Source organism: Peromyscus leucopus, chromosome 1 (assembly GCF_004664715.2).
Source record: "Peromyscus leucopus breed LL Stock chromosome 1, UCI_PerLeu_2.1, whole genome shotgun sequence".
Classification (NCBI taxonomy): domain Eukaryota; kingdom Metazoa; phylum Chordata; class Mammalia; order Rodentia; family Cricetidae; genus Peromyscus; species Peromyscus leucopus.
In genome coordinates, this window is record NC_051063.1 from 189850838 (window position 1) to 189870359 (window position 19522).

Genomic DNA, 19522 nt, shown 5'->3' on the forward strand with positions numbered 1-19522 from the left:
ACAGAAGAATGCTTAGGGAGACTGGGAACTGGAGACAATTTTTGCCAGTCAGTTCAACCTGTAAATTAGTAATGCTGACTCCTTTATAACCAGTACTTTAACTTCCCCTTTTCAAATTATGAAAGAGAACATGAGTATGAAAGTACCTTTGAATGTTTTAGCTAAAAAGTGGAATACTGTAGTTAATTTGGGAGTCCCACCTCACAGTGAGAATGAATAGTTTAAAATTGACATAAGAAATTAAGGAACATGTAGAATTTGTGGAAATTCCTATGAGATTTTCTAGTATGAATAGAAACTACAGGCCCTATTGTGATTAGCATATAATCTAAAACAGTCAGTAAATGTAGGAGTATCAATTGGTCCATGCAGGCCTCTCATGGAATTCTCTGGATGTACATATGTCAGAATAGCATATAGACATTTGCTTTTTTCAGCATTATTCAGAATATGCAAGATACGGAATAAACTTTAATGCCTCTCAACAGATGAGGAAATACAGATATCAAAAATTTAGTGACATAAATTTAATACATTCCTAGAGATTTGAAATTTTCATTCAATGAATTACAACACTTAAATATATACACAATGATTTACACCTAAATTACATATCCCAGTTTTATAGAAGTTTCTATTTGCTCATTAGATACTCAAAATAGTCCTCTTTGCAGCCACTACTGGATTGTAAAGTGAGCAAAAACAATGTAGGAAATCAAAGAAAAGAAGAATAAATGGATTATCACAAGATATTGATCTGTGAGATGCAAGAATCAGGAAGGTATATCATGTTTTAGAAATCAAATATTCAGCTTGTCTTTTCATTAATAATGTTTGATTGCAGGAGGAGAAGCAATATGTCTTATATAGTATATTAAGTGAGGAACAGTGGTCTGGTGTTCTCTCTGGGTCTTGTTGAATATTTAAAATCAACATTTAATGTAAAAATGAACTGTGATTCTTTGGTGAGCTGGATAGTTTTGGAACAGCAGAATTCAATAAATTTCTAAATGTGGCCTGATTACTGTTTCTCAAGAGAGTATTAACACTGGATTTAGTAAATATTCTGTAATAACATTTTTGTAGCCTAGGCCACACTGTACAAGTTGTGTTAAACTCAATTGCTCCAAATATGAAACTTCTTTACCCTGACAAAAACTTTGTGATACAATGCCCAGTATGTAACCATGAATTCTGACTTTTTGATTCCTCCTGAACTAATAATGCATGTCTCAGTGTGGATCATCTATTAAATTCCATGACAACCCATCTAAAGGCAATAATATTAATGGGTTGATGAGGAAGTCATGGTCTCAAATTTTCCCAAGTTTGCATCCTGACAGGGGCATTAATTTTCACAAAGATGAGTCATGTCATGAAACTACTTGAACTCACCTCATATATATTTATCAACCAAATGTAATCACATGGACTGCTGACATCAGATGCAGAGCCACAGAGAAGAAATTGTAAATGATTGTTTAAGGAGTGAGGAAACACCAGAAAAAAAAGAATCATAAATGCACAGGTGTCTCCTCTCCATCCACAAAAATGAAAGCAGATAGGGATACATGGCTGCCCATTTGATGTGCGTATCTGCATGGCTGGTCACAACTGACACTGCTCAGGCATACAATTGGACAAATGTGTTCACTTTGACTTTCCTCTTCTTGTTCATGAGAATTCCACTTCTTGTGTCCAGTTTCATTCATTCCAGATGCTCCTGGAGAAGAAATCAGAATGAAGACAAGGATGGAGACTTGGTCACAGGTTGTGTCTTCTCCCTTGCAGCAGCACAGTCACCAATAGAAAAAGAGAATTTCAATAATGTTTTAATATACATAAGTTCCTTTTATGTTTTATGAAATATCATCATCAATATATCATGATGGATAGAGGAAGAGTATCAGAGAAAAGCTTTGAATCTTCTCCCCCACTTTCCCAACCAGCACATCAACAAACACCCAAAATTATTTTAGAGACTCAATGCTTTTTTTCTAATTTTATTTTGTCCAGAATGTTTTCTGTTTTTCTCTCAGTTACATCTCCAACTTACAAGGCTGGAAGCTGAGTTAGGAAAGGACTATACCTTGTTCTATCACATATAGCCCTCTTCTTCAAAGTTTCTGTAGCACAGTAGCAGGTGATGATTAATCAAGTGGACCACAATTCTGTTTCAACTAATATCATTCTAGCAGGATACATGTGAACAGTCATAGAGTAGAGTCAGCTGATGGTCCCTCCATTACTCCATTACTGTAGGTCCTAATGCACATGATAGGACAACTAATATTTGTGGCACACTTAGATGTGGAGAATTTTCACACAGATGTACACTTACTATTTTTGATGCTTCTGAATGTGGTTACATTATGTCTTCTGAGGCCTCATCGAGAACAGAAGTAGGAGACATGTTCATTGTGAACATCATGTTTTCCTATTTCTCCGTGCTTCACTTACATACATGTAAAACCCTGGCTTTAATTTCAAAGTCCAGTTCTTCACTCTCTATTTAGTAAATAAGGACTTTATAGAGTGTAAATGATATGTTTTCATTCTTTGAATAGTGAGGTTCTCACTTCCCTTGTCACCTGCTTGAGAGATGGCTGTGGTAGGAGATACTTGGCAACACTTGTGAACAGGGTTAGTGGAGTTACCTATTTGCATATCTTTTCCATTATTTAAGAAACACGTGTCTTCTTTATAGTTAAATTGTTTGTTCTCTGACTCTTACATTCCAATTACCTCCTATGTTTACTTTCTGTAATTTTGCTTATTATAGCTGCATATTTTGTGAAAATGGGCCTTTACACATTTTATTTGGTAGACTGTTGATGGCAGTTATCAAACACACTACTTTAGTTCACTGGTCCACTCTAATGGCTCAGTTATTTGAAATTTCTGAATGTTTAGTGTGCAGTAGTTAGTGTTTGAGTTTCACAAGTTCTAGTTGCAAATTCCTGTTGTGTGATACTGAAATTTTCAATGATATTTTTCTGGGTTGTAATAAAAATATTAAAGTAATTTTTATTTTAAAAATATACAGGTAGTTCTTATTTTTATACCTAAAGAAAACACAGTGGTACAATTTCTATGTGGAAATGAGACTGTATTTAACTCTGAGTATATCATTTAGAATGAAGGAGTATGTTTGATATTTATTGGTCAGATGATAGGAAATGATTATGAAGAAACATAAGTTATTATTCTTCCCATAAACAAAAACACAAGTTTGTATTGTTCACTCCCAATTGTATATTGCTCTGATAAACAATTTTTCATACATTTTACACTTCATAGTCTTCTATTTCATAAAGATTTAATACTGGCATATACAAATATCAGTAGGATGCACGTTCTGGTTAGTGTAAGTGGAAAGATAGTCATGAGATGTTTTCTAGAAAAAGAATATGTTGATCAGATATACCAAGTGTGAACATAGGACTTGACTGTGAAAACATACAATAGCTGAACAATACTGGTGAGATAGCAAATTCCCTTAACCTCTGCACTCAGGATCTGGAGCAGGTATATCCCTGTACATTTCAGGTCAGTGTGCACTAGAGCAAGCTATCATTCAAAAGCATATTATCCATTTTTCACATTGGCCTATGTAAGCATTAGTCCTGTCCATACGTACAAATGAATAGTGACATACACCTTTACCAAATACATCTCTGGTAGTTAAATTTATTTAAAAACAAATCTCCAAATAAAGATTTTACACCTGTGTCAGATAAACCATAAAAACAAAAGAATAAGACAAAATGGGTATGAGGGTATATGTTAGCTAGATTGCCCACTGATTATAAAAATTTGGAAGCACAAGAGTCAAATGTACAAAATATTGTGTGCTCATAAAACATAATTTGACTGCCTTAGCCAAGTCAGTTAAAATTATAAGAAAGTGCCATAGTCTCATTGTTTCACACATCACATGTATTTTTCAAATTGCTTGATAATTCCAAAAAGAAGACATGATCAGGTTTGTTGCTTGGATAAAGCCTGTGTCTTTGTCTTTATCTGCTAAGTAAGCATTCCCAAAGCAGAAATGGACACTACTGTCTGTGGAAGATGCCATTGGCTCATGTCATTTATGGGAGATGCACTCGCATGATATTTAAAAGCTATGGTAAGCTTCCAGCTTCTTATGTAATTCCAACCACAGAGCAGAGAATATTTGTTTCAATTTTTGAGGGTGGTTGGGAATACCATCCAGTTCATTATAGTCCTTCTATTGACTACAAAGGATTATTTGTACATCTTTGTCCATAATAAACACCATACCCTTTTCCAGAACACCAACTGAAAACAAATACTTTCCATTGGCCTTAGCTTTTTCCCTGGATGAAGTCAATAGGAACCATGATCTTTTGCAAATATGTCATTCGTATATGAATTCCCTGAAGGTGGTTGTAAGACTGTGTCAAAATTATACAGTCCCATGCCATTTTATAAAGAAAATCAACAATTTCCCCCTAATTATAATTGTAAAGAAAAGACTTTGTGTATAATGATGCTGAGTGGACCAGACTGGGCAACATCTGCAAAGGTTGGGACAAGCCTGGACCCCTACAGATCTCAGCAGGTGAGACTTTTGTGGCGTGGTCTGCAAGAAATCGTGACTCTGTTGGTACCACTCCCAGAGGCAAAGAAGGGTGTAAGGAGAATACTAGCCTCACACTTACGTTAAAAAATGTGGTCAAGGGTACTTTTCAGAGACTTGATGGGGCTTCATTTCCTTTTCTGAAACTGAGATGAGGAAGGAAGTAACAGTAAGAGATTTTTATAGGAGTGCATGCTACCTCATACATCCCCCTGTGTCCTAGATCCTCCAGCTTATTTATGGACCTTTCTATCCTATCCTGAGTGATCAAGAAAAATTTCCCTATCTGTATCAGATGGCCCCCAAGGACACAGCTCTACCCCTGGCCATGGTTTCTTTGATGCTTCACTTCAGTTGGAACTGGATAGGACTGGCCATCTTAGACAATGACCAGGGTACTCAATTTCTATCACATTTGAGAAGAGAGATGGAAAAAAACACAGTCTGCTTTGCCTTTGTGAACATGATACCAGTCAACATGCATTTATACACATCAAGAGCTGAAGTGTATTATAACCAAATCATGACATCATCTGCAAATGTTGTTATCATTTATGGTGACACAGACAGCACTCTTGCTGTGAGCTTTAGAATGTGGGAATCTCTAGGTATAAAGAGAATATGGGTGACCACTTCACAGTGGGATGTCACTACAAGTAGGAGTGACTTAACACTTGACACATCCCATGGGACTCTAGCTTTTGCACAACACCATTCTGAGATTTCTGGTTTTAAAAAATTTGTCCAGACACTGAACCCTCTGAAATACACAGATGAATACCTCACAAGGCTGGGATGGATGAGCTTCAACTGTGAAGTCTCAGCTTCTAAGTGTGAGACACTGAAGAATTGTTCATCCAATGCTTCATTGCAATGGCTAATGAGACAGACTTTCGACATGGCTTTTAGTGATGCCAGTTATGACATATATAATGCTGTGTACACTGTGGCCCATGCTCTCCATGAGATGCTTCCTCTACAAGTGGATGATTGAAAAGGACACTATGGTAATTGCTTTGAGGTAATTTGTCTACTATTTTTCTACTCTTGGATGAAATATTGTGTCATCATTATCATCACCTTGCTGTCTGTCAGATTCCCTGATTTACTGGATTAGTAAATGTGTAATAAAATAGACATATTTCTAAAATATTTTTTTGTGGTAAGAACATAATCTAGAGGTTGGTATAAATCATAATGCAAAAGCAATGAGGTGGAAGACACAGTTTATCAAGGAATATTAGTAATTATCTTAAAGAGCATCTGTTATCATTGCCACTGCTCTGTCACTGGAAACATAACAATCATTCCTCATTAATCCTCTCCATGAAAAGAAGAAGAGCCCTTGTTCATCAGTTGTCAAATATGTGGTAATCAGTGTATCAGATGGTTTTGTACAACTGTTCTCAACAGATTCTCTTCTACTGTAGGCTCTGGGGAACTCATTTGGCAATTTGAGTGTAATTACACAGGAAACGGTGCTATAATTCATTTCAGAACATACATGTGTATTTTTATGTGTGGATGGATGGTTCCCACTGTGTATGGGTATATATTTCTGTGTGTATATTTGTGTTGCTGTGTATATATGTGTTTCTCTCTGTCTGCATATCTATTTTCTGTGGAACTGAGCATAAAATGTCTTGCACCAGTGCCTTTCTTTGTGGGAGTTTGTTGTTGTGTATAAATTCCTCTGTGTTATTTTATCACATGTGTCTTCTTTTGACTATTTGTGTGTTTTGCGTATTTCTAGCACATTTGTGTATCTGTGTTTCTGTGTGTCTATCTGTATCCTTGTCTGTCAATCTCTCTTTGGATGGGAGCATGAAAGTACCTGTGTCAATGTCTTTCTGTGTGGGTGCTTTTTTTGTGTACGTCTCTTTGTATTTATTTGTCTCTAAAAGTGTGCATTTGTTCCCACTCATGTCCAGGTTGTTCATGTAGATCTCAGCCATTTCTCTGTATTGGGCAATTTCCGTGTCTTTCTTGGGGTCCTGTTTTCCAGGTAGCCTCCCTGGTGATGTGAGTAGCACCAGTCTTCCTTGTTCCACATCTAGTATACTCCTATCAGTGAGTACATACTATATTTGTCTTTCTGAGTCTGGGTTACCCCACTCAGGATGATTTTTTCTAAATCCATCCATTTGCCTGCAAACCTCATGATGTCATTATTTTTCTCTGCTGAGTAGTATTCCATTGTGTATATGTGCCACAATTTATTTATCCATTCTTCAGTTGAAGGGCATCTAGGTTGTTTCCAGGTTTTGGCTATTATAAACAATGCTGATATGAACATAGCTGAGCAAGTGCTCTTGTGGTATGATTGAACATTTCTTGGGTATATGCCCAAGAGTGGTATAGCTGGATCTTGGGGTAATGAAGGGCAAGGGTCGAGGGAAAGAGAGCCTGTGGGAGCAGGAGATCCCAGCTGGATCAAGAACAGACAGGGAGAACAAGGAATAGGAGACCATGGTAAATGAAGACCACAAGAGAAAAGGAAGAAACAAAGTGTTAGAGAGGCCCACAGAAATCCATAAAGATACCCCCACAATAGACTACTGGCAATGGTCCAGAGCCAGCCGGAACTGACCTACACTGGTGATAGGATGGCCAAACACCCTAATAGTGTGCTAGAAACCCCATCCAAGGACTGAGGAATCTGGATGCAGAGATCCACGGCTAGGCCCCAGGTGGAGCTCTGGGAGTCTAATTAGCAAGAAAGAGGAGGGTTTATATGAGCGAGAATTGTTGAAACCAAGGTTGGATAAAGCACAGGGACAAATAGCCAAAGAAATGGAAACACATGAACTATGAACCAAAGACTGAGGGGCCCCCAACTGAATCAGGCCCTCTGAATAGGTGAGACAGTTGATTGGCTTGATCTGTTTGGGAAGCATCTAGGCAGTTGGACTGGGTCCTGTGCTCATTGCATGAGTTGGCTGTTTAAAACCTGGGGCTTATGCAGGGAAGCTTGGCTCAGTCTGGGAGGAGAGGACTGGACCTGCCTGGACTGAGTCTACAGGTCGATCTCAGTCCTACAGGGAGGCTTTGCCCTGGAGGAGGTGGGAATAGGTGGTGGTGTGGGAGGAAGGGGAGGGGAGCAGGAGAGGGGAGAACAAAAGAATCCGTGGCTGGTATGTAGAACTGAGGCATTGTAAATTAAAATAAAAGGGAAAAAAATGTGTGCATTTGTGTGTGAGCCTGTGTTCGTAGATTTCTGTATGTCTATGTTCATGTGTTTGTCTGTTTATGACTATTTTCAGGCGTGTCTGATATGTATATGTATATGTAAGTGTGTGTATGTTGTATGTCGCTGTATGATGTATGTAAGTCTGTATGAATGTGAGTCTCTTTCTCTGTCTGTGTGTCTTTCTCTCATTCTGTGTGTGTGCATTTTTAATATCAATGTTTGGTATCTGTATGTATGTCTGGTTTTCTTTTTGGTAGTTTCCTCTGAATGAACTTTAATTCTAGGAATGTTATGATACTTTCATTTATCCACTTACTTTTATTGTATTTCTCTCCTGGACACCTTAAATAATGTTGGTTTTAAGAAGAAATCAGTATATGTTTTCTGACATCAAGGAAGGGCACACACAATATAGAATGCTGCCTCTCTTTCAGCTGCACTTCTTTCTGAGGAAGACTCACTTCACTAATCCTGTTGGAGAAAACGTGAATATGAACCAGAGAGAAAACCAGCAGGGAGAGTATGACATTTTCCAGATTTGGAATTTCCCAAATGGATTGGGTTTAAGGTGAAGATAGGAAAGTATAGTCCATATTTCCCACATGGTCAACAGCTCCATATATATGAAGATGTGATAGAGTGGTCCACTGGAAATAGACAGGTGGGTCTGATCTAACTGTAATCATTTCTGTTACACCATGGTAACATTGTCAGGTGGTAAAATACATTGTCACATTGAGAAGCATTTTCTAGCCTCTAATTTATATTTTCTCTTTTCAGTTTTTAATGTGACATTTTATTAATTCTTTGAGCATCTCAGACATGCATGCCACACATACTGTGAATTTTTTATCTCTCTAGAATAGGTTTCTGGTTTTTAATATATAAAGAAAATTGATTGTTACCACTATACTATATTATTTCTAGTAAAGTGAGCAATATCCTCTCGAAGCCATTCGGATTACTACACAGTGATTTTCCCTTTTTCTGCTGACATAGATGCTGAAAGACTGAGGCTAAATGTAAGGAGGACGTAAGTAAACACATGCAAACCATTATTTCTTATGATATAATTTGCTTTAATCATTTTTACCAGCAGGCTTCTAAATGATCAACATCTCTAACCATACATTAGGATAATATTTTCATGAAACATTTAGATATCCCATGAATGATAACATTTTTTTCTTTTTTTCCTTTTTTTTCAATTAAATGTGTATGGATGTCTTGTCTTCATATATGTCTCTGCAACACTGGTATGCCTGGTGCATATAGATGCATATAGACTTGGATCGCTGCAAAGGGGAGACAGTGCAGGGCCACACAGTGGGTGCTAAAAATCAAACTTGTGTCTTTTACCTGATCAGGAATTGTTACAGTCAGCTGAGGCAATTCTCGAGTCCTGAAGCATGTCCTGTGTAAATGAAATTGCTCACTAGAGGAATGTTTCTTTGTCCCACTAATTCTTTTACAGTCCACACAAAGAATTGTGTGTCTAATTTCCTTATGTGTCGGGGGAGGAAGTATTATTAGCAAAACAAATGTTTTTTTTTTAATTATAAATGATTTATTCTCCTATAAGTCTTGGTATAGTATAGGTATGACTTGTGATGTGGGTAGTTTTATGGTATCATATTCCAACATCCTGACTATGAAGTAGGTTGAAATTTAAAGAAGCTAACTTCAGAAAAGTCTTCAAGCTTGATCTAAAGTTGTATCTCATGAAGACCAGATAGTACAAAATCTACAAAAAATATTCTTTTTCAGAATGATAAGGAACGTTATTATCAGGGAACAGGACATATGAAGGTATAGAAACTTTACTTTCTATCCATTCAGAGAGCAGCAATGAAATTTCAAGTGTGTTCTAACCAAGCTCACTTGGGCAATACAAAAACATCCACTGGAGGCATACAGAAGATTAGGAACAATTCAAGCAGTGCTCTACTCCCAGACATAAAATTTTCTATGCAGAAAAGAGGAACAAAGTATAAAGAAATCAAATCAATACAACTCCAAATGTCAGAGTCATAGCCTTAAATGTGAGTATGTTCAAAGACATACAAAAGTAAGAATTCAAAGAATGATTATAACAGTATTCCAGAATATCAAAGAGGACACAAATCACCTCCAGAAGAATGCAATGAGATCACAAAAACTTGCATACAATGAGGAAGTGAGTGAGCATGTAACTAACACATTTGAAAAGGTATAAACAAATGAAAAAAATTAACTAAAATATGTAAAAAAGGAAAACAAATCCAATAAATATCCTAATACAAATTCTCACTAACAGAATATTTCCAGTTGGAGACAAGGCAGAAAAATTAGAAAATTGAAACTGTGACAAAGGTAAAAATAAGGACAAGTGAAAGATATATGAGATCAGGGGGATAGGATTAAAGGATCAAATTTACAAACAATGAGCAGAAGGGGAGAAGAAGGGCTTATCAATACATCAACAGTATATCCTGTAAAATACAAGGGAATTTTCCACAATATAGGGAGACATGTGGACATCTAGAGACAGGAGCCATTTAAATTCTAAAGATATACCAGAAAAAGAAAATCTTCCCATGACATATTTTACTTAAAATTTGAATTATAAAAGTAAAGAAAGGAAATCAAAGGCGACAGAGAGAGAAACACATTTCTTCAAAAGGTCCCTTCCAGATAACACCAGATTCCTTTATGAACTCTATTAAAAGAGGAGAGTATCAATGATGCGATTCAAGTAGTTAGAGATACAGCTATCAAACCCAGTTAATATGCTCAACAAAATTATCCTTTATAATCAATGGAGACTCTTCATGAGTGTAAACTTGACTACATTTGGAATTTATTACACCTCAAAAAGGTTAAAATGTATGGAAGGCATACTTGAGAGTCTTTTTTTACTTAATTTTAAGTAGGAAAATACACTTGTTATCCAGATCTTTAAGATAAGAAGACATGCCTTATATTGAGTGATGGTAGTACATGTCATAATCCCAGTACTCTGAAGGTAGAGGAAGGCGAATCTTTGAGTTCAAGGCCAAGCTATTCCTCAAATCAAGTTCCAGGACAGCCAGGGCTACCAAGAGCAACCATGTCTGTGAAATAAAACCAAAAAAAAGCAAGAAAGCAAGCAACCAAGCAAGCAAGAAAGAAAGAAAGAAAGAAAAAAAGAAAAGGAAGTCATGTCTTTAACTGACATCTTTAAAGCTGGGAAAAGACACATCTTTTATCTGGATCTTAAGTTGGGAAGACACAGCTTTAAGTTAAAACATTTGATCTTGAAAATTGACCTCTATTCTGGGCTATCGCCTCTGTTGGAAGCCTATATAAGGACACAGAAAATTGAAACTTGTGCTATTAGTGTGCTTGCTCTCACCTTGCTAGTGATTCCATTTCTTCACTGGCATTAGAAGCTAAATCTTTGGGAACTAAGTGTTTAATAAAGATCAACTGAGACATTCAATATTTCTCATTCTCAAGGAATGAGAAGTTTCTACTTTCCTGGACTTACTTTTTATACCTAGCAATTGTTAGATTAGCTAGAACACATCCTAAAAGACATCCTAATAGATTACAGAGAGACAGAGTCAGAATCACTTTATAATTTCTGTTACTCTAGAGAACCCTATCTAATACAGAGACATACCAATGTTCATGGATGTATGTAAGTTATAAGAATTCATAACCACTCTAACATTTCTATGGAAGAAACATGAAGAACTACTACACACTAAAAATCAGGATAAATGAAAGTGGTCATAGAAGACAAAGACAGCATGAGAACACTGGACAGAAAAACAACTGTTATCAAACTGTTTCATGTATTGCATTAACAAAATGAACACTAATTAGCATACAATTATCAATAACAATTCAATGTTAAACTTTTTGTTCTCTAATCATAATACACAAGCGAAAAGATTGTTTTGTAAATACCAACATTCATTTTTGCTTCCAAAAACAAACCACACTTACAAACATGGAGAGATCCCTTCTGTAAATATGGAGGGAAATAATTTTGAGGAAATGGAATATAATAAAGGAAAATGATAGAATAAACACTTGTATAGACATGGATGGAAAATATTGTCAACTAAACACAGACTAATGTAACTAAACAACACTCCAGAAAGATCTGTTTCCTGTGACAAAAATGACTGCATTCCAGGGACAGGATGGTTCAACATATGCAGATTTATCTGCAAAGTAAATGCTGCACAAAAACAGACTCAAGCACAGGACTATGTGATTATGCAATTATGTGCAGATAGGGCTCTTACTAAAGTCCAGCATCAATTCAGAATTAATATTTAAAACAAAGAAGAACCTGACAAAATAAAAGGAAGACCTCCTTTTTAATAAGGTTTTCTTTTTTATTATTCCAGCCTGATCACTTTAAATTTTTTCCTATGGCATTTCTATTGACAACATTGAAGAAAAACTCAAAGAGTTTCCATGAAAATTCTCAGTGAGGTCAGTCATATGTGGTGGTGCACATTTTTAATCAAAACTCTTGGACTCAGGCAAAACCTTCTCAGTTTATGGCCAGTCTGGCATACATAGAGAGTCCATATGAGCTAGGGTTGCATATGGAGACCCTACCTCAAAAGAAATGAGCAGAAATTGGACATGGATGATATTTTCAGTTCCATCCATTTGCCTGAAAAAATCATGATGTCATTGTTTCTTGGTTTTTGTTTTTTCCACTGATTAATACTCAATTGTGTAAATGTACCACATTTTCTTTATGTATTCTTTGGATGAGAGGAATCATCCTGAGTAATGTAACTCAGACCCTGATACACATACATGGTATGTCCTCATTCATAAGTGAATATTAGATGGAAAGCAAATGAAAACCAGGCTACATTCCACAGCCCCAGAGAAGCTAGGTAACAATGAAGACCTTAAGAGGGACACATGGATCACCCTAGGAAGGGGAAATTGATGAGATCGCCCGGGTAAACTAGGGGTAAGGGAAAGAGGAAAGGGAACAGAGGATGGAGACATGAGGAGCTGGGATGGTCCAGTTGGAGGAGGGATGGAGAGGGAGAGCAACAAAAGAGACATCTTGGTAGAGTGGGGCATTATGACATTATGGGGTTAGGGAGAAAATTGGTGCCAGAGAAACTCCCAGGATTCCCCAAGAGTGACCTCAGCTAAGTCTCCTAGAGAGGGTGACTGAAATGTCCTTCTCCTGTAATCAGATTTTTTACTACTTTAATTCTTTCATAGAACCTTCATCCAATAACTGTAGAAGCAGATGAAGAGATTCATAGCCAAACACTGGGCCAAGCTGTGGCAGTCTAGTTGAAGAGTGGTAGAAGAATTATTTCAGCAAGTGGGGTCAAGATAATGACAGGGCAACACACAGAGAAAGCTGACCTGAGTAGTAGGAGCTTAGGAACTCTAAACCTACAGGTAGGGGACCTTCATGGTACCTACCTAAGCCCCTTGCATGTGAGTGATAATTATGTAGCTGAGTTTGTTTGCAGCCCTTGCAGTGGGACCAAGATCTGTCCCTGGCACATGAGGATGGGTTTGGAAACTATACCCTCTGTTGGGATTAATTGCTCAGCTTTGACGCAGAGGGGAAGAAATTTGTCCTTCCTCAACTTGGTATGCCATGCATTGTTGACTCCCATGGGAGGCCTTACCATTTTTGAGAAGTAGATAGGGTGGTAGAAAGGAGGTGAGAAGAGGGAACAGGATGAATGGAGGGAGAGGCAATTTTGGTTGAAGTAAAATAAATAATTTCTTAAAAAAGAAATTGAAGAAGGATAAACATTTTATCCACTCTTCTTGAAAATTGTCCTTAATCTTAGCAAATACAAGAAAAAATGGTAAACATGAAATACAGAAATAAGGGAAGAAATGTGCCCAGTGGTAGCATACACCTTTAATTCCAGCATTCAGGAGGCATGAGAGGCAGATCTATGTGTGATCTCAGTTAACCTACTTTATGTATGTAGTTGAGGTATACCAGCAATACATTGTGAAAACCTATTTCATGAAAATCACAACAAAAAGGAATATTTAGAAGTAATCATATTGTGTAGAAAAAGATGCAGACCATGTGATTTTTATACAGAACTCAATACTGAATGAAGAATGCAAAGTGAGTATGCAACAATCAGAAGCTCTCTAAATCAGTATATAGATCACTATCACCAGGTTTTGATTAATACAAATTTTTTGTATTATAAACTTAAAGAAATTCTTTAATTAATTTAAACTATCTAAATTTTATTCCAGTTCCCCAAATACTTGCAGCCATTTTAAGGCACTTTAACCTCAGGAAACATTCCACCTAAAGCTCTGTACATACCAGCCCAGCATTTCTTCACAAATGCACCAGGTTCTGCCTATTTAGCTGTTTTTTTTTCTTTACAATTTGTTTGTCATGCTTTGTAGTGGTATTTATTGGAGTTCTTGTTTCCTATTAGAGATTTGAAGAGATAATTCCCATGTTTCAGATCTTCATTTATCCTAGCTTGGTGCAATGTTGCTGTGATTAAACACTGACCATCAGCAAACTGAGTAGGAAGAGTTGATTAGGCTCATGGGTTACAGTAAAAGGAAGACAAAGGAGAATCTGGAGACTGCAAGTAAACTCTGAAGGAACACTGCTCACTGGTTTGCTCTGCTTGATCTCTCAAATAGCCCTGCATAGAGACAGCACTGCCCACAGTAGACTGGGCACTCCTACATCAATTACCAATTATAAAATGCATAAATAATATGAGAGCAGCTAGTTCCTTGGAGAGAAATATTTTAGTTAGGGTTTTCTCTAACTTTTCAATGGTCTTTCTGTTAAGGTGATGAAAATTAACTAGAAATATTAGTTTGTACTCTATGGTGCTTGCCCACAGCGAACAACCTTTTTTAATTCCTACATTTATAAGATTGGAAGGCTGCTCAATTTTACATCAGATTGTTTACATACTTTTGCTTGTTGGGAATTATGAAACATACTAGGTTTAGTGTGGTCACTTATTTGGTATAGGTAAAATATTCTTATCAATATTTTAACATGCAAATTTAATACAGTTATGAAAGGAATAGGTAAAACTCCTGATAGCAGCATATGTCTGATTTTCCTCAGATGCCACCCTCTGTGTGCAGTCCTGATTGTGGTCCTGGATTCAGAAAATTCTTGCAGGAGGGAATTGCAGCCTGCTGTTTTGATTGCATCCCCTGCCCAGAAAATGAAGTTTCTAATGAGACAAGTAAGTGATTGCTGCTGATATAAATCCTTCAATAGATCATCTTCTCCCAAACACACTGGAATGACAAAAGGTTCTAAAAGATGTCTGTAAAAACAAGCCATATCACTTTCCCAAGATAATTTTTATAGAACTATTATTATTAACAATGTCACTCTAAGTAGCATGTTATGCTATGACATACATAGTTGACTCATTGAAAATCCATTGTAAGTGAACTTTTCTCAAAGAAACATTTGATAATCAAACTATAAAATGAGAGGATTCTATACAATGTCTTAACTAGTGAAAAATTTTCTCTGGAACTACATGTAGATTTGATTCCTGTCATGAATCTTTAATTTTTTTTCTATTTCCATGTCTGTATGTGACCTTACATAAGTTTATATTTACCATGTACATGCAGGAAATCAATGGAGAAAAAACTAGGGTATCAGATCCATTGAACACTTTTATGTGTTTACTAGAAACCAAATCTAAGTCTCTGTATGATTAAAAAAGATTTGAAATAATTGCTTTTAAAATTATAAAAAACTGTCAACTATGATAAAGAAGATTTCAAGCAATATCCAGAGAGCCCTTTTTCAAAGGTTCAATGTGATTTAAATCTAGGGAATTGTGGATAAATGTTGGCACAAATGTAGAAGTATTGAGTCCTATAGTCAATTTGTTTATATACATCATACCCTTAATAATGTCAAAAAGTAGGAGATGAAAATGGTTTTGTATGAAAGCAACAAGCCACAGTTATTCAAATGGTGTTGTCATCTACAGAGCCCATGTTAGTTAAATGATTATTTGTTTAGCGTTGGTGACGGAAAATTGGCAGATACATAGGCTTTCTCTCATAGTGCCTGTCATCCTTTATAATGAAAGACCATAAAGGACATTTATAGCCTTTAAGAGGATTCAGAAATCAAATCCCTTGCTACTAAATCTGCTGATGAATTCATCCCTAGGACCCATATAGTAGGAAGAGGTTTCCAACCCCTAGAGGTCGTGTTCTGATCTCTGTACAATGACACATACAACATACTCCAATTTAATCACACAAACTGTAATGAAACTGTTTTAAATATAAAATCATATAAGAGTAAAGGGTATTACAACAATAAATACAGCAACAATTAGCCAAAAATATTTCTATCATTTCTTTAATTATGGTTATGTATGTGGTTACGTGTACAAAATTGCAGGTGCACATGAGAAGCAACCAAGGCCCCTGTAGTTAGAGTTACATCCAGTTAAGAGACACCCAGGATGGGTTCTTGGAACTGAATACAGTTTTTCTGCAAGAGCAGTACATTTTTCTTCACAACTGAGACAATTTTCCGTTCCACTAAACAAATTTACTAAATAAATGGGTCCGTAAATGCATTGTTCTAGATAAAAAGACTTGAAATCTAGAAGCACATCATCACTGTATTCAATTATCCAATGATTCAAAGTAAGTGTGGCCTCATTTCATTAACTTTACTTGGAGGAGATTACAATTTATGGATGGGGTAATATTCCTCACAACAAAACTTCTGTGCTGTTGCTCTTGCTTGAATTTTCTTCTTTTATTGTGCTCATGGTATTGTATCAATATGTACTGCACACTTGAGTACACTAATATAAACTGAGACTCACATAGATGGAAATTAGTGAAGGAGGAAAGTGGTTTTCTATTCCCAAAGCTGACGGAAAGAAGAGGTAACTCATTTAAATGATAAGTATATACAGAGGATTCCACCATCAGGATAGGGTTAGTGTTTCTTATGAACAAGACTCAGGGATAAAGATTTCCTAATGCCAGGTTGGGATACAACTGAGGACATATTTATTTGATTTATTTAACTTTTGCATTTTAAAACATAAAATTATATTTATGTAACTTTCATCTCTCATTCTCATCCTCCTATTTTCCTCATATAAACACAACTACTCTCATATTTGAGCTCTGTTGTTATTTTTACATGTAGACACATATACACATAAACAAACACATACACAACTTACTGATCCTGAAGGGACTCTAGTGAGGCTGATTATAGCAAATATGGCTACTCCCCCATTTTCTTTGCCTTGCTAAAATCCATTAGATTCCTGTGATAGTTTCAATGAAATTGGCCCCATCATAAGGTATGGTCTTGATGGGGAAGTTGTAGTCTTATTGGAGGAAGTGTGTCACTGTGGATGCAGACTTCAAGGTCCCTTAAATCCTTAAGCCATACACAATGAGACAGCTTACTTTATGTTACCTATGGATCAAAAGATGGAAAATGCTCAACTTCTTCTCCAGCATCATGTCTGCCTGAATAGCAACATGGCCCACCATGATAAAAAATGGACTAAGCCTCTGAACTAAAAGCCACACATTTAAATGTTTTCTTTCATAAGAACTACTGTGGTTATGGTTTTCTTTACAGCAATAGAAACCCTAACTGGGGCTACATTCCTAAACCTAGCCACCAGGGTCTATTCCCTTATTTGTCAACTTTCTCATCCTGAGGTTATCAAGGTCAAGCTACCAAAGTATTGAAGATCAAAAGCAAAATCTCCCTGTGGCTCTCCTAATTAACATATCCAATCAAAATAAAAAACTTCATCCTAACCTGGGGTTCCCATTTTTCCTTCATAAACTTCCATTTTCCTAAAGGCCACAACTCTGTCCTCTCTATTCAGAGGCAGTTCTTTGTCCTCCCTGTCCTAAAACACTTTGCCACTCTCTCTTGTTGATTTGCCCTTCTACTTCATTTTCTGTCGCTTGTTTTTGCCTTCTATTCCCTGGCCATAGTCCTCTAGTGCAAATAATATACTTGTGTTGAGAAATTGGTCTTGACTTGTGCAGACTCCATGTGTCCCTATTGATTATGTTTAGTATTTCTTCTATGTCAATGGGTTTGGGCTGGTGATTTGAAAGTAGAAAGTATTTCACAGTACATATACAAATAGGAAACACAGTCTCCATCAATTACAGGAACAGTGGTCATAAAACACACAGAAAGACATCAGGAGGCACTACAATCCATGGTATCTGATACTTTAAAATAAACTCTGTGCAAAACAATGGTTAATGATTTTACCTCTCTTTCAATTCACCAGTTTATGTCCTTTCATCATGGTATTCAGAATGTACTTAAAATAAATGTGCTTTCTGATAATATAGCAAATGTCATCATCAACACTCAGTTAAATAGAAAACATAATGATTGTTTGATTCATTCCTCATAAAGATGATGAATGAGTAGTTTGAAATGGAAGCATTGCTATGCAGCAATGTCCACCAACCACATCCTCAGAAACAAATGCAGATATTGCAATGCTTCTTCAACACACTTAATTGAAATGTCCTGTCATGCACTAATCATACATTTCTCTCTCCAACAGATGTAGATAAATGTGTGAGGTGTCCAGAGGACCAGTATGCCAACAGAGAGACAGGACCAGTGCATTCACAAAGCAGTGATCTTTCTGAACTACGAAGATCCCTTGGGGATGGCTCTTGCCTTAATGGCCTTGTGGTTCTTCGCATTCACAGTTCTGATTTTGGGGGTCTTTGTCAAGCACCATGACACTCCCATTGTGAAGACCAACAACCGGAATCTGAGTTACATATTGCTCATCTCACTCATGTTTTGTTTCTTGTGCCCCTTGATCTTCATTGGCCAACCCAACTCAGCTACCCGTGTCCTGCAGCAAATCACATTTGGAGTTGTATTCACTGTGGCTGTTTCCAATGTGTTGGCCAAAACAGTTACTGTTGTTCTGGCTTTCAAAGTCACAGCCCCTGGAAGAAAGCTGAGATTCTACCTGACTTCAGGGGCTCCCAACTATATCATTGCCATCTGTACCCTCATCCAAACTATTCTGTCTGAAATCTGGCTGGGAGTTTCTCCTCCCTCTATTGAAATTGATGCACACTCTGTGCATGGCCAAATCATCATTGTGTGCAAAAAGGTCTCAGTTACTGCATTTTATTGTGTCTTGGGATACCATGGATCCCTTGCCTTGTTGAGCTTCATTGTGGCTTTCTTGGCCAGGAATCTCCCTGACATATTCAATGAAGCCAAGTTGCTGACATTCAGCATGCTGTTGTTCTGCAGTGTCTGGGTCACCTTTCTCCCTGTCTACCACAGCACCAAGGGTAAGGTCATGGTGGCTGTGGAAGTCTTCTCCATCCTGGCCTCTAGTGTTGCCCTGCTGGGATGCATCTTTTTCCCCAAGTGCTACATAATTTTGTTAAGGCCTGGGAGAAATTCTCTTCAAAAGTCAAAGGAGAAAACATACTTCTGAAGTGACATTTCCTTAGCTGAAACTGACAACTTTAGTATTGGTACAGAACCATCTCTTAGGATACAATACAAGATGCATTAGCTTGTGACTCTCAACCATTCTTCTAATGATGATGCCTTGAATTGTCATGAATACTGTTTTTCTCCACATTGTCTCTTATAAAATTCCAATCAACCACTTATTCCACAAGACCTGGCTATTAGACAACATTCCACTGTTCAAGAT

The 19522-nt window shown here is 36.9% G+C and overlaps 1 pseudogene; it reads left to right on the forward strand.

Moving 5' to 3' along the window:
• Positions 1 to 1571: 1571 nt before the first annotated feature.
• On the forward strand, positions 1572 to 19297 carry LOC114687595 (annotated as a pseudogene).
• Positions 19298 to 19522: the final 225 nt, after the last annotated feature.